The 13,783-nt window shown below is 36.9% G+C and overlaps 1 pseudogene; it reads left to right on the forward strand.

Annotated features, from left to right (window-relative positions):
- The first annotated feature begins 10,486 nt into the window (after positions 1 to 10,486).
- The window catches only part of LOC137656332 (ataxin-2 homolog), a 49,722-nt pseudogene continuing 46,425 nt past the window's right edge, over positions 10,487 to 13,783 (forward strand).

Below are 13,783 nucleotides of genomic sequence, written 5' to 3' on the forward strand. Positions count from 1 at the left end.
TATATCATATGTATATTTTGATATGTATATTTGCGTGTATATATATATTATATATATATGTTTATATATATATATATATATATATGAAAGGGAGGGTGTGTGTTCGTGTCCGGGTGTGTGTATGTTTGTATGTATATATGTATGTGCACACATATATAAATGTATGCGTGTATAGATAACCTTCAAATCATTTGCTACCGTGAACCATCTAAATTTTATAACAAATCAAAAGGCAAAATTAAAAAGAAGGTTAAGTATTATTGACCTAATGCAATCAACTAATTACCAAGTAGATTGAATATACCCAACTTGCCAAAATAATTACTTACAAAAATCTCAAACGTCGAATAGTTCGTCGAACCCGGTTGTCGAACCTTCTTGTCAAACGGTTTGAAGAGGTGGAGTTAGCCACAAATGCATAAGGTTTGTGGACAATGAAGCCCCGCCCGCGAAAGTCAGGCGAGAACAGACTTTTCTTCGAACCGTTTGACGAACGTGTTCAACAACCTAATACCCCGTTCACACGTTCGAACAGCATTTCAAATACTTGTCTGTCGAACCGCGTTCGACACCGTTTAAACCCGCCTTGCTACGTACTTTCGGAAAATAGTAAGATTTCGAGGATGTGACCAATTAGGATGGGCACGTGACAGAGACAAGGTTCTCTACTACTAATCTTTATACCTATCTGTTAATAGGTGTCATTATCGTCTGTGATTATGATAAAAGATGTATGGGTAGCATCCGCACCCGTAAGGAGTTGCTGAAAAACAAGAAAATTGTACCAGTGGCACCACCCCCTCTAATATATATATATATATATATATACATACATACATAAATATATATACATACATATATATATGTGTATGTGTATGTGCATGTATATATATATATATATATATGTGTGTGTGTGTGTGTGTATATATATATTAATATCTAGATTTTCTCTACCTTAGGATCAGAGACCCAAGAGAATCAACTTTATGGTAATAAATATTCAGAGGTATATATATATATATATATATATAATAGAATGCCCTTAGGTATTCGAAACACTTAAATATATTTCCACATAAAATTTGCCTAAAAGATCAAGGCTGAACAGACCAAGGTCGGCCACTTTAAAACTGAGAGAACAGCCACTAAAGGAAATCTGATTTTTATTATATAAGTTTTTTTTTATTTCCCCCCCAAAAAATAAAATAGGGGATATATATAAAAAAGATTTAATTTGTTTTTGGTTTTCCTGTTATCAGAGCTATAGTTTATCAGTACATTTTTTTATATATATATTTTATTCGTAGTTCTATTTGCAAGAACTCCCACATACTCTAGTTTATCAGTACATTTTTTTTTTTTAGATTTTATTCGTAGTTCTATTTGCAAGAACGCCCACATACTCTTGGTTTAATCATTTCTTTTATCTTAGATTACGGTTCTAGATGACTTAAAGGTCAGAGCCCATGCCTACAGGTATTATTTTTATTATTATTATTACTATTATTATTATTATTATTAGTAGTAGTAGTAGTAGTAGTAGTAATAGTAATAGTATTAGTAGTACTATAGGTTGGCCAAGGCACCAGCCATCCGTTAAGATACCACTGCTAGAAAGTTATTGGGTCCTTCGGCTGGCCAGATTGTACTACAATGGTTACGGCTAATTTTCCCTTTGCGTACACATACACCTAATTTTTTGGCGTATTGTTAACACATTCTGCTCTTTCCTCATACATCTAATAACACTAAGATAGTCTAAAATTTCTTCTTCACTCGAGTGGTTTAACTACTACGCTATAATTGTTCAACGGCCACTTTACACTTGGTAAAGGTAGAAGAGAGTCTTTAGTTATGGTAAGCTGCTGTTCTAGGACACTCCAAAATCAAACCATTGTTCTCTAGTCTTGGATAGTACCATAGCCTCTGTACTATGGTTATCCATTGTCTTGGGTTAGAGCTCTCCTAACTTGTGGGTACGCTCATGCCACCTTTTCTGTGTGTCCTTATTTTCTTTCCTGACTGGGTTATTTTCTTATTGGAGCCTTGGACTTATAGCTTAAATGATAATAATAATAATAATAATAATAATAATAATAATAATGATAATAATAATAATAATAATAATAATAATAATAATAATAATAATAATAATAATAATAATAATAATAATACTGCAACTCTTATTACATCTCATGAAACTTGGACTTATAGCTTAACTGATAATAATAATAATAATAATAATAATAATAATAATAATAATAATAATAATAATAATACATCTCACGAAACTAGGTAGTCAATTCCTTAATTACAATAAGTTATCATATAAAAACGTCACCTCTTTCAGCATATTCCAATAATGTAATTCTATCCTTTCATACCGGTTACAAGCCCGAGTGAAGAAATCTTCTTAGCTCTCTCTCTCTCTCTCTCTCTCTCTCTCTCTCTCTCTCTCTCTCTCTTTCTCTCTCTCTCTCTTTTTTTTTTTTTTTTTTTTTTTTGCTGGTTGTAGGATGTGTTTGTTCCGATGTGTGTAACGGATCCTATAAATGTTTTTGCTAGATCCTACTGAGCTTTTGTGGATATGGCTTGCGCAGAGGACGATAGCATATATCCTTTATTATTATTATTATTATTATTATTATTATTAATTATTATTATTATTATTATTATTATTATTATTATTATTATTAGCCAAGGTACAACCCTAGTTGGAAGAGCAAGACGCTATAAGCCCAAGGGCTACAATAGGGAAAAATAGCCCAGTGAGGAAAGGAAATAAGGAAATAAATAAATGATGGGAACAAACTAACAATAAATCATTCTAAAAACAGTAACAACGTCAAAATAGACATGTCATATATAAACTATTAACAATGGCAAAAACAGATATGTCATATATAAACTATGAAAAGACTCATGCCAGCCTGGTCAACATGAAAATTTTGAAGATTTTTTGATTAGTACTCCAAATATCATTATTAGCCAGACTATCATTAATAGTAAATTTCCATTTGTAACCAATCAAGCCTACCATACACTCTCCTTCGCAGAGAAGAGCCACGCGTCCTGGGAGAGAGAGAGAGAGAGAGAGAGAGAGAGAGAGAGAGAGATTAAAACTGCTATATCGTTCTTGCCCATCAGAATGTTTGCATAGGTCTATGAATTTCAATTTAATCTCTCCCCCATGAAGCTCTGCGACTTTGTGTCACCTTAAACACGGCATAATTTTTTACTATAATTCATAAATCTAATATTTTCCCTCTATGATAAGGTTTAAAGGCCGCTCATGAATGGAAGAGACAAGGGACAGTAACATTGCCCTATCAAGCAGTACAATGCCTTAGGGAGTGACCATATATACATATGATCAGCGCCCAAGCCCCCTCCCCATAAAAGCTAAGACTAAGGAAGCACAGGAAATGACTGCTGATGACTCGGCAGATAGACCTATAGGCTCCCCCCCCCCTCATCCTTAGTTTACAAGGATGGTAAGGTTGCAGCGACCTAAGGAATTAAGGTGTTTGAGCGGGACTCGAACCCCAGTCTGGCATTCAACAGTCAGGGACGTCACTGCATTGGCCATTTCTTATAGGCACTGCTCTTGTATATCATAATAATAATAATAATAATAATAATAATAATAATAATAATAATAATATTATTATTATTATTATTATTATTATCAACAACAACAACAACAACAATAATAATAATAATAATAATAATAATAATAATCCACCTCTTGTATATATGATTTTATGTGCGTTTGTGTATAGTCACAGTTACCCGGAAGAAGTCTCATTAAAATCAAAACTAAAATCAAACAAAAATAATGCGATAGATTTTCCTTTTGGAATATTACGAAATTCGATGAGAAAAATAGAACAAATAATAGACCCAGTCAGTGAAATGAGACACCCATACTCTATCTGTAGAGTATGTATGGAAAGATTATTTCTGACTGGTCTAACGAGGTCATCGGATGGCATGAGGAATGCTCTCGTTAAGTCTGATATTGGGACGAGATTGGTAGCCGAGGCACGTGTCCTTACAGACAGTCTCGGGAACTATTACGTCATTGTAGGTGGTCCAATTATTTCTCATTTATATATGTAGCTTTTCCTATCATTCTTTATATGGACGTCGTCTCAGAGTTCAGATTGTTCCCTGAAAATGGGTTGCATTGACAATATTCTTTGAAAATTAGTTTATATATGTAGGTTTTCCCATCATTCTTTATATGGACGTCGTCTCAGAGGTCAGATTGTTCCTTGAAAATGGGTTGCATTGACAATATTCTTTGAAAATTAGTTTACAACCTTCTCAGAGTTAGGATTATCCTTTGAAAATGGGTTGCATTGACAATTTCCTTTGAAAATTAGTTTTCAACCTTCTCAGAGTTGAGATTATCCCTAGAAAATGGGTTGCAATGACAATTTCCTTTGAAAATTAGTTTACAACCTTCTCAGAGTTAGGATTATCCTTTGAAAATGGGTTGCATTGACAATTTCCTTTGAAAATTAGTTTACAACCTTCTCAGAGTTAAGATTATCCCTAGAAAATGGGTTGCATTGAAAATTTCCTTTGAAAATTAGTTTACAACCTTCTCAGGGTTGAGATTATCCCTACAAAATGGGTTGCATTGACAATTCCCTTTGAAAATTAGTTTACAACCTTCTATGAAGAAAGCAGATTTAAGAACATCTTTTGAAACCTTCCCTAGATATAGGAGTTACTAAAACATTGTCTTGAAAAGGGATCGAGGTACGTCATTGTAGGTGGTCCAATTAGTTCCCAATCATATAATACGTAGCTCCTTCCTATCATTCTTTATATAGACGTCGTCTCAGAGTTAAGATCGTCCCTTGAAAATGGTTGCATTGACAATCACCTTTGAAAATTAGTTTACAACCTTCTCCGAAGAAGGCAGAATTGAAAACATCCTTTTAAACCTTCCTTAGATATAGGAGTTACTAAAACATTATCTTTAAAAGGGATCGAGTGAAAATATTCATTGAGAAGAGAGAGGCTTTGAAACCTTCCATGAAATAGGGAGAGTTGAAAACATGTCTTAAAAAAGCCTTTACTTGGAAAGGATCATTTCCTTTTTCAGTCAGTTTCCTTTCGTCCCATTTCCAACTACTTCTCTCCTGCTTATTTTCCTCCTATGGTTGTATCTCTCACATGGCATTTGCTGAGATCTTTATATTTACTCTTATTATTATTATTATTATTATTATTATTATTATTATTATTATTATTATTGTTGTTGTTGTTGTTGTTGTTGTTGTTGTTACTTGCTAAGTTACAACTTTAGTTGGAAAAGCAAGATGCTATAAGCCCAAGGGCTCCAACAGAGAAAATATCCCAGTGAAGAAAGGAAATAAGGAAATAGATAAACTGCAAGAGAACTAATTAACAATTAAATAAAACTGTAACAATAAAATAGATTCGTAAAATCTCCAAAAAAATAAAAGTGAAAGAAATAAGATAGAATAGTGTGCCCGAGTGTACCCTCAAGCAAGAGAACTCTAATCCAAGACAGTGGAAGGCCATGATACAGAGGCAATGGCACTACCCAAGACTAGAGAACAATGTTTTGATTTTGGAGTGTCCTTCTCCTAGAAGAGCTACTTACCATAGCTAAAGAGTGTCTTCTACCCTTACCAAGAGGAAAGTGGCCACTGAATAACTACAGTGCAGTAGTTAACCCCTTGAGCGAAGAAGAATTGTTTGGTAATCTCAGTGTTGTCAGATGTATGAGGATAGAGGAGAATATTTAAAGAATAAGCCAGACTATTCGGTGTATGTGTAGACAAAGGAAAAGTGAACCGTAACCAGAGAAGGATCCAATATAGTACTGCCTAGCCAGTCAAAAGACCCAATAGCTCTCTACCGGTCTTATCTCAATGGGTGGCTGGTACCCTGGTCAACCTACAATCTATATCTAAACTTTGTCTTTCCTCTTACTCGCCTCCATATTTATGGCCTTTTACAATCGGGTTCCTCTTCTGTTCGCGTAACATGACCAAACCATTGCGGTCTTCTTGGTTAAACTTATTTCGATAATTCCATTACTCTGACTGTTCCTTTTATAAAATCATTTCTGATGTTATCTCTCCTCATGACTTCGCACATCCATCTCACAATTCTCATTCCTGCCACCTCCATTTGTCTTTTCTTCATCCCCCACGGATCTTTACAGAACTCTCCTTTTTCCTTCCATAAAAGATTCATTATGATATTTTATAAATACAATTTATTCAAGAACACTGTATTTTATATAAGATATTTTAGTCCATGTTTCCTTCTCTCCTCATAGTGATTAAACCTGATTTTCCATTTGTTTACTGATCGGAAGAACAACGAATCAAGACAGATACTACGGTCGGTTAGGATAACAAACGCTTTGTTATAATGCTTCTTGGCCGCCTGTTTTATCATAACTTCACCTTGTAAAAGTCTACGGATACGGCACATACTATTTAACTTACTTTTTGAGACCGTATTCCACAGGTATAGATTAATAAATATTACTGATTTACTGATGTAAAACTAATGATGATTCTGCGATAATAAAACTTATTATTATTATTATTATTATTATTATTATTATTATTATTATTATTATTATTATTATTATTATTATTATGAAAACCAATAAATGGTAAAGTAAGAATCCACGCAATAGTATTACTGCATATGTAAAAATCAGTAAAGATATCAATCATGTATTGCAAAGCAAAGATAGTAAATTATGTATATATATATATATATATATATATACCCTGTATATATATATATATATATATATATTATTATTAATTGCTAAGCTACAACCTTTGTTGGAAAAGCAAGATGCTACAATCCCAGGGGCCCCAACAGGGAAAATAGCCCAGTAAGGAAAGGAAACAAGGAAAAATTAAATGTTTTAAAAACAGAATCAACATTAAATTAAATATTTCCTCTATAAACTAAATATACTTCAACAAAACAAGAGGAAGAGAAATTAGATAGAATATTGTGTCCGAGTTCACCCTCAAGCAAGAGAACTCTAACACAAGACAGTGGAAGACCATGGTACAGAGGCTATGGCCCTACAAAAGACTAAAGAACAATGGTTTGATTTTGGAGTGTCCTTCTCCTAGAAGAGCTGCTAACCATAGCTAAAGAGTCTCTTCTACCTTTACCGAGAGGAAAGTAGCCAATAGAATAACTACATTGCAGTAGTTAACCCCTTGGTGAAGAAGAATTGTTTGCTAATCTTAAGTGTTGTCAGGTGTATGAGGACAGAGGAGAATCTGTAAAGAATAGGCCAGACTATTCGGTGTATGTGTAGGCAAAGGGAAAGAACCGTAACCAGACACACACACACACCTGTTCATTACGAAACAGATATGAACCTACCACCCAAAATAAGAGAAACGAAAATAACTCTACACACTTCAGCACCTTCAGTCAATTTCGACCAATGAGCAGACATGTCAGAAACATTCCCCTCAAAACCAACCAATTAGAAATGGGTCCTTTCAAAGCGGTCGTAGGAAGCCAGTGGTTCTCCAGAAATCAGAACCACTTGCCCGGGACCTTTCTGCAAAAAGAAAGAAGGCACTAGATTGGCTTTTTTATTTATTTATTTTTTAAATAAAAAGTCAGTAGAAATTTATCCGTGAAGGGAAAAAATAAGTCATTGAATGATTAGGGTTTAGATTTTATTAACAAATAAGGATAATAAAGTTTTTTCTTTGATATAAAAGTTGGTATAAATTTATTCTATATATAAAAAGTTGGTATAAATTTATTCTATATATAAAAGTTGGTATAAATTTATTCTATATATAAAAGTTGGTATAAATTATTCAGCGAAGAAAATATAAATAATTGAATGATTAAGTTTTAGACTTTATTTACAATAAGGAAAATAAAGTTTTTTTTTTCTTTGATATAAAAGTTGGTAGAAATTTATTTTGCGAAGGAAATATATTCATTAAATGCTTAAGTTTTAGACTGCCTTTACTCTTTTTATATAAAAGTTGGTAGAAGTTTATTTTACGAAGAAAAAATAAGTCATTGCATGATTAAGTTTTTAGAGTTCCTTTACAAATGAGGATAAGTGTTTTTTTTTTTTTATATAAAAGTAAGTAGAAATTTATTTTCCGAAGGAAAAATAGGTCATTGAATGATTAAGTTTTAGACTTCATATACAAATAAGGATAATAATGTTTTTTTTATATAAATATACGCAACCCGTCAAAAATGACGGCTAGATGTTTAGATAGATATGCACACACACAGATTCAACTCTTATCACATCTCACCCTTTTCTCAAGTACCTCACGCGGGTTTTGGGCAATTGGTGGGTGAATGTTGTTTTCCGATTGTTTGCCCATCAGCATCACAGGAGAGAAATGTATATATATGAATATATATATATATATATATATACCTGTGTATATATATATACTGTATATATATATATTATATACCTGTATATATATATATATATATATATGTGTGTGTGTGTGTGTGTATATATATTTATTTATTGATTTATTTATATATATACATACATACATATATATATATATATATATATATACTGTATATATATATCCATACACTTACTCTTTATTATATAAAGTGGATATCAATCACTTGACTTCCCAGGAAATTAGTATTTGCGACTTATTTATCTCTCAGTTACCAAAAATAAACGTTTTTTAAAGACAACAGACGGAAAGACAACAGACGGAAAGACAATAGACGGAAAGACAACAGACGGAAAGACAACAGACAGAAAGACAACAGACGGACAAACTAGTAATAAAGGCATTTTCATCAGGCACCACAAGACAGAGATTCCTCCGAAGTGTCACATCCCAAAGGTGAATGAAAATAAGTTGACTGAGATCGGAAAATCTGGAAGAAGAAAATATAAGAGAATAGTAGAGAGTAATGGAAAACTATCTTCAGAGATGAGACAGGTGTGCGATGTGTATGCATGTGTATGTAACCTCTTTATGCATGTAAGTTAGGTTTTCCTATTCTTAATTTCATTGTTTTATTGTGTCTTCAAAATCGTTCACACGCACGCGTGGATATATATATATATATATATATATATGTTTGTGTGTGTGTATGTGTTTGGTGTATATATACTGAATATAATGTGTATATATATACATATATAATGCATGTATATATACGAGATATATTCATATATATAATATATACATTTATATATATATACATACATATACATACATACATATATATATGTGTGTATATATATATATATATATATACCTTATATATATATATATATATATATGTATATATATATGTATATATATATACTACATATATATATATGTATAATATATACATATATATATATATATATATATATAATATGATGTGTGTGTAAATATGCGTGTTTGCAATAGGAAAAACAAATTCTACATCAAGCAGCGCATCGTACTGATTCCTGCCGTCCATTAAATAATTTGCATGATGACTGTTAAATCGCTGAACCCCGCAATGATTGTTAACGTAGCAAGGAAAGGTGGAGGTGGAGAAGAGACAGAAAAGAGACAGACACCTTAAAGGGTCAAGTATCGGACCGACAGAGGAGAAAATAGACAGAGGGACAGACCGATAGACAGTCATTAGTGACCGAAGCAAAAATAGTTAAGTTGGAGTGAAAAAGGACGCGAGGAGGGAAGGCATTGGAAGGGCAGGGGCTTCGAAGGGGGTGACGAGGAGGGGAGTGGTGTGTGTGTGTGTCTATTCATGGCAGGAGGGATGGGCCCCGCGAAAGAGAGAGAGATAGAGAGAGAGAGAGAGTGGAGGGGGGTGGGGCGTTGGAGGGGGGCAGAAGGCGTGGGTGGGTTCCATTGAATGAATGGACGAAACTTGGGCCGAGGGGAGGGTGGGAGGAGGGGAATGAAAGCGGGTGTTTTGGACCCGCAGAGTTTATTTAAATTTAGGTCTAAACGTATTCCAGTTGGTTCTTATTTTCAGAAGCGTTTTCCTAAAGTACACCAGTTGAGGGATATGTGATGTGGCTGAGGAATAGCTTGAGTAGTAGGAGGAGGTGGAGGAGGAGGCGGCGTTGGCGTGTGTGTCAGGGGAGGAGGCAACCTGAAGGTGTGAGAATCGAGAGAGAGAGAGAGAGAGAGAGAGAGAGAGAGAGAGAGAAGGGAGGGGGGGGAGAGAGTGAGGTCTGGCCGTGTGGCCGAGAGCAGCAGCAGCAGCAACGACAGCAGGAGAAGGCGGCATGATGCCGGGGCAGCGGTGGGGAGGAGAGGGAGGGGGGGGGTGACTGCGGGGGGGGGGGGGGGGGGGGGGGGTTCAGGGGGGCTGGTCGTCGGCGCGAGCAGGTGTTGGCCGGCTTTGCGACCGCCCCCGCCGACTCGGGGGTGGGCGCTTGTAGGGCGGCTCAGTGCAGTGTTGGCCGCCAGCTCGCTCGGCGCGTACCATGCAGAGCAGTGGGCTGGTTCTCTGGCTCGCGGGCTGTGGTGTGCGCGTGTGAACCCTGCCTTTCGTCGTCGACTGCCAGTGGCCTCTCCAGCGGCGGCACAAACTATCACCACCACCAACGGCCTCCTCGAAACGGCGGCAGCAGCAGCAGCAACACCCTGTTGGCCCTGGTACGGGCAGCCACAGCCCTCCATCACCAACACCATCACCATCACCATCGCCCGCCGCTGCTGCTGCCACAATCTCCCCAACAGCAACAACACCATCATCACCACCATCTCCTCCACCAACACATACCGCCGCCGTCGCTTCCAGCGAACGCCAGCTAGAGTATCCGCACCTTTACCGTCGTCACAATGTGGCCCGCGGAGATCTCCTGCCCCTGGAGCAGCAAGAACAGCAGCAGCAGCAGGAAGAGCAGCAGACGCAACCCCAGGAGCAAGTGCAAGAGCCTGCGGGGGATGATGAGGACCTCCAGCAGCAGCAGCAGCAGGAAATACAGCACCAGATACCTGACGATGAAAGAGGGCGAGGCAGAGAAACGTCGGTTGGCCTGGAGTAAAAGAGGAGGGGCCGCTGGTGCAAGAAGATGATGATGATGATGCTGATGACGATGATGCCCCAGTAAATGGGTCCGAAATAGACGTCGCAGGAGGGCAAGGTGGGGAGGAGGAGGCCGTGGTGGCGGGGCTGCAGCAGGTGGATCCTCCATAGCCACTAACTTCCTCAGGCACGCCCGGTCAGGTCCTCGACCCTACGACGTCCCCAGGATCGGTGAGTGTTACCTCAATGTCCCCAATATCTAACCCCTCCCCCCAAAAAAAATGATATTTCCTTCATGGATTGATTCGTGTTCCCCAAAATTCTCCCCTTAAAAATTCTCCTCCCAGGATTGTTGAGTGATCCCCAGAAGTCCTCCCATAAAAATGTTCTAAGGATCGGTGATTTTGTTTCCTCAAATATCCTTCAAAGATCTCCTCCAAGGGACTGATTATTCTCCCCCACAAAAATACCCTAAAAACATCCTCCAAGGATTGGTGAGTGTTTCCGATCATCTCCCCCTCCCCCCAAAAAAAAGCATTGTCCTCAGGATCGGTGAGTGTATTCCTAAGTTATCCTAAATTCTGCACATAAGAACGGTGAGTGTTACCTCTAATTCCAGCTGCCCCCCCCCTCCCCCAACTATATAAAAAATATCCAACCCCCCCCTCCCCCCTCCCCCGTCTCTCTTAACCACACTAAAAAAAACGAATATTCCTCTTGCATAATCTTGTTTTCCGAGATCCATTTGTAGGACCTCCGGAGAAGGAGAGAGGAGCCGTGCGCGACGTTAGGTCGCGTTAAAATCACCCAGCACTACCCTAGGGACTCCTCACTCGTGCAGCCTTCCTCTCAGGCGAGCTTGCGGGCGCGGATAGTTTCGTAACATTCATGCTCTCCTATGTGTTTTTACTTCTTTTACCCGCGTTCAAATCACCAAACACTGTCCTGCAAACTACTACAGTAGAGTCTCTCTCTCTCTCTCTCTCTCTCTCTCTCTCCTCTCTCATACATAAATGCTAAAATGATTTCATAACGTGAATGTTTAGTAGATATTTTCTTTATTTAGTTTGTCTTTCCGTTTGTATATCTATCAACGTCATATATAGAGTAAGATTAAGACTTTCCCATTTCAATCCGATTGCGTGTTAACTTCATCAGTCATTAAAAAAGAAAAAAAAAGTCATTTTAGGCTACTAAAATTCAACCCTTATTATGAAATACTCGAAGAACCAAAGAAACCGCAAAGTTAACTTTATAAAGTATCAAAATTACGCCAGTGTTCCATCCAACGTTATCTTCCTTCATCTTCTGTTGCTATAACAGATCCATCTCGCTTTTTTTATGGGTATATGCTTCTTCTTCTTTGCCCCCGTAAAGATTTCATTAATAATTCCATTAGTATTTGTCTACCTAAGTACAGTCTTATACGACGCACTTCTCTTATGTAACAAAACCGAAGAGAGCGTTGGGTATATGCTTCTTCTTTTTTGTCCCCATAGAGATTTCATTAATAATTCCATAAGTATTTGTCTACCTGAAGTAACAGTCTTATACGGACGCACTTCTCTTATCTAACAAACCGAAGAGAGCGTATTCTTAAATTGCATATCGTAATGTTTCCAGGAGTTAAAACTAACCGCTTTCGACACATTGGGTGTAAACAGTTGGCCCACGACTCGCCATTTCATTGATAATTCTATTAGCATTTCTATTGGCATTTGTCTACCTCAAGTACAGTCTTATACGGACGCACTTCTCGTATCTAACAAACCGAAGAGAGCGTATTCGTAAATTGCATATCGTAATGTTTCCAAGAGTTAAAAACTAACCGCTTTCGACACACTGGCTGTAAACAGTTGGCCCACGACTCGCCAGAAGGAACCTGGAACGAATCCAAGTTAGGCAAAGTATACAGAGTTAAGGAGAGGCGCTCCCGAGTCGATTTAAGGCTGTCGTTCAGATCTGGCATCGTCCTCTTTCGGAATTGGTGAATGGGACGAGTTTCCGCCCTGTTGATTGTTTTCTTTTTTTACTTCAAGCAGTATCTTACATAACTACGATACTTTCATTGATATCCATTGGTGTTTTTTATCATTCCTGCTATCTTTATCTTCATGCCTTTGTTTGCGCTTACGGGGACAAATTTATCATATTCCTATCTTTATCTCCTCGATAAAACGCACCAGAAAGTTACTGTACGTTTTATGTATCATATTAATTTTTTTAATCACGCAAAATTAAATAAAAAATTACTTGTAATTATATTAATGTTATGCATCACGGAGTAACGAAAACATCTTTAGTTGTATTCAAAACTTGAAGCAAGATCAAGCATTCTCAGCTGTGATACCTCTGACGTTAAGATCGCGTCAGGAACGTTGTCACAGTAAGATTATGTAAACAATAACGCAAATAATTATGTCCCATGTAACGTTAATAAATACAATGAATATTCATTTGGGATTTCCAATCAAAAGTCGCCGACACGACACAAAAACTCCTCTATTTTATGGCCTTTCAACTATGATATCAAAGGAAACAGTAAGTTTCGAAGTTAGGCTGAAAAATAATCCACTGGACAGGAAATGGAAATTCACGTGCTAATGTCCACGGTTTCAGCTGAGTGACCTTCACGCGCAAACACACGATCGATCTACAAGTACTTACTCTAAATGTCGAAGCGAGTCATACTCATTTACGCCATCAAAGCTGCAATAATATATATTATATATATTATATAATATATATATAT

Source organism: Palaemon carinicauda, chromosome 17 (genome assembly GCF_036898095.1).
Source record: "Palaemon carinicauda isolate YSFRI2023 chromosome 17, ASM3689809v2, whole genome shotgun sequence".
Lineage (NCBI taxonomy): Eukaryota > Metazoa > Arthropoda > Malacostraca > Decapoda > Palaemonidae > Palaemon > Palaemon carinicauda.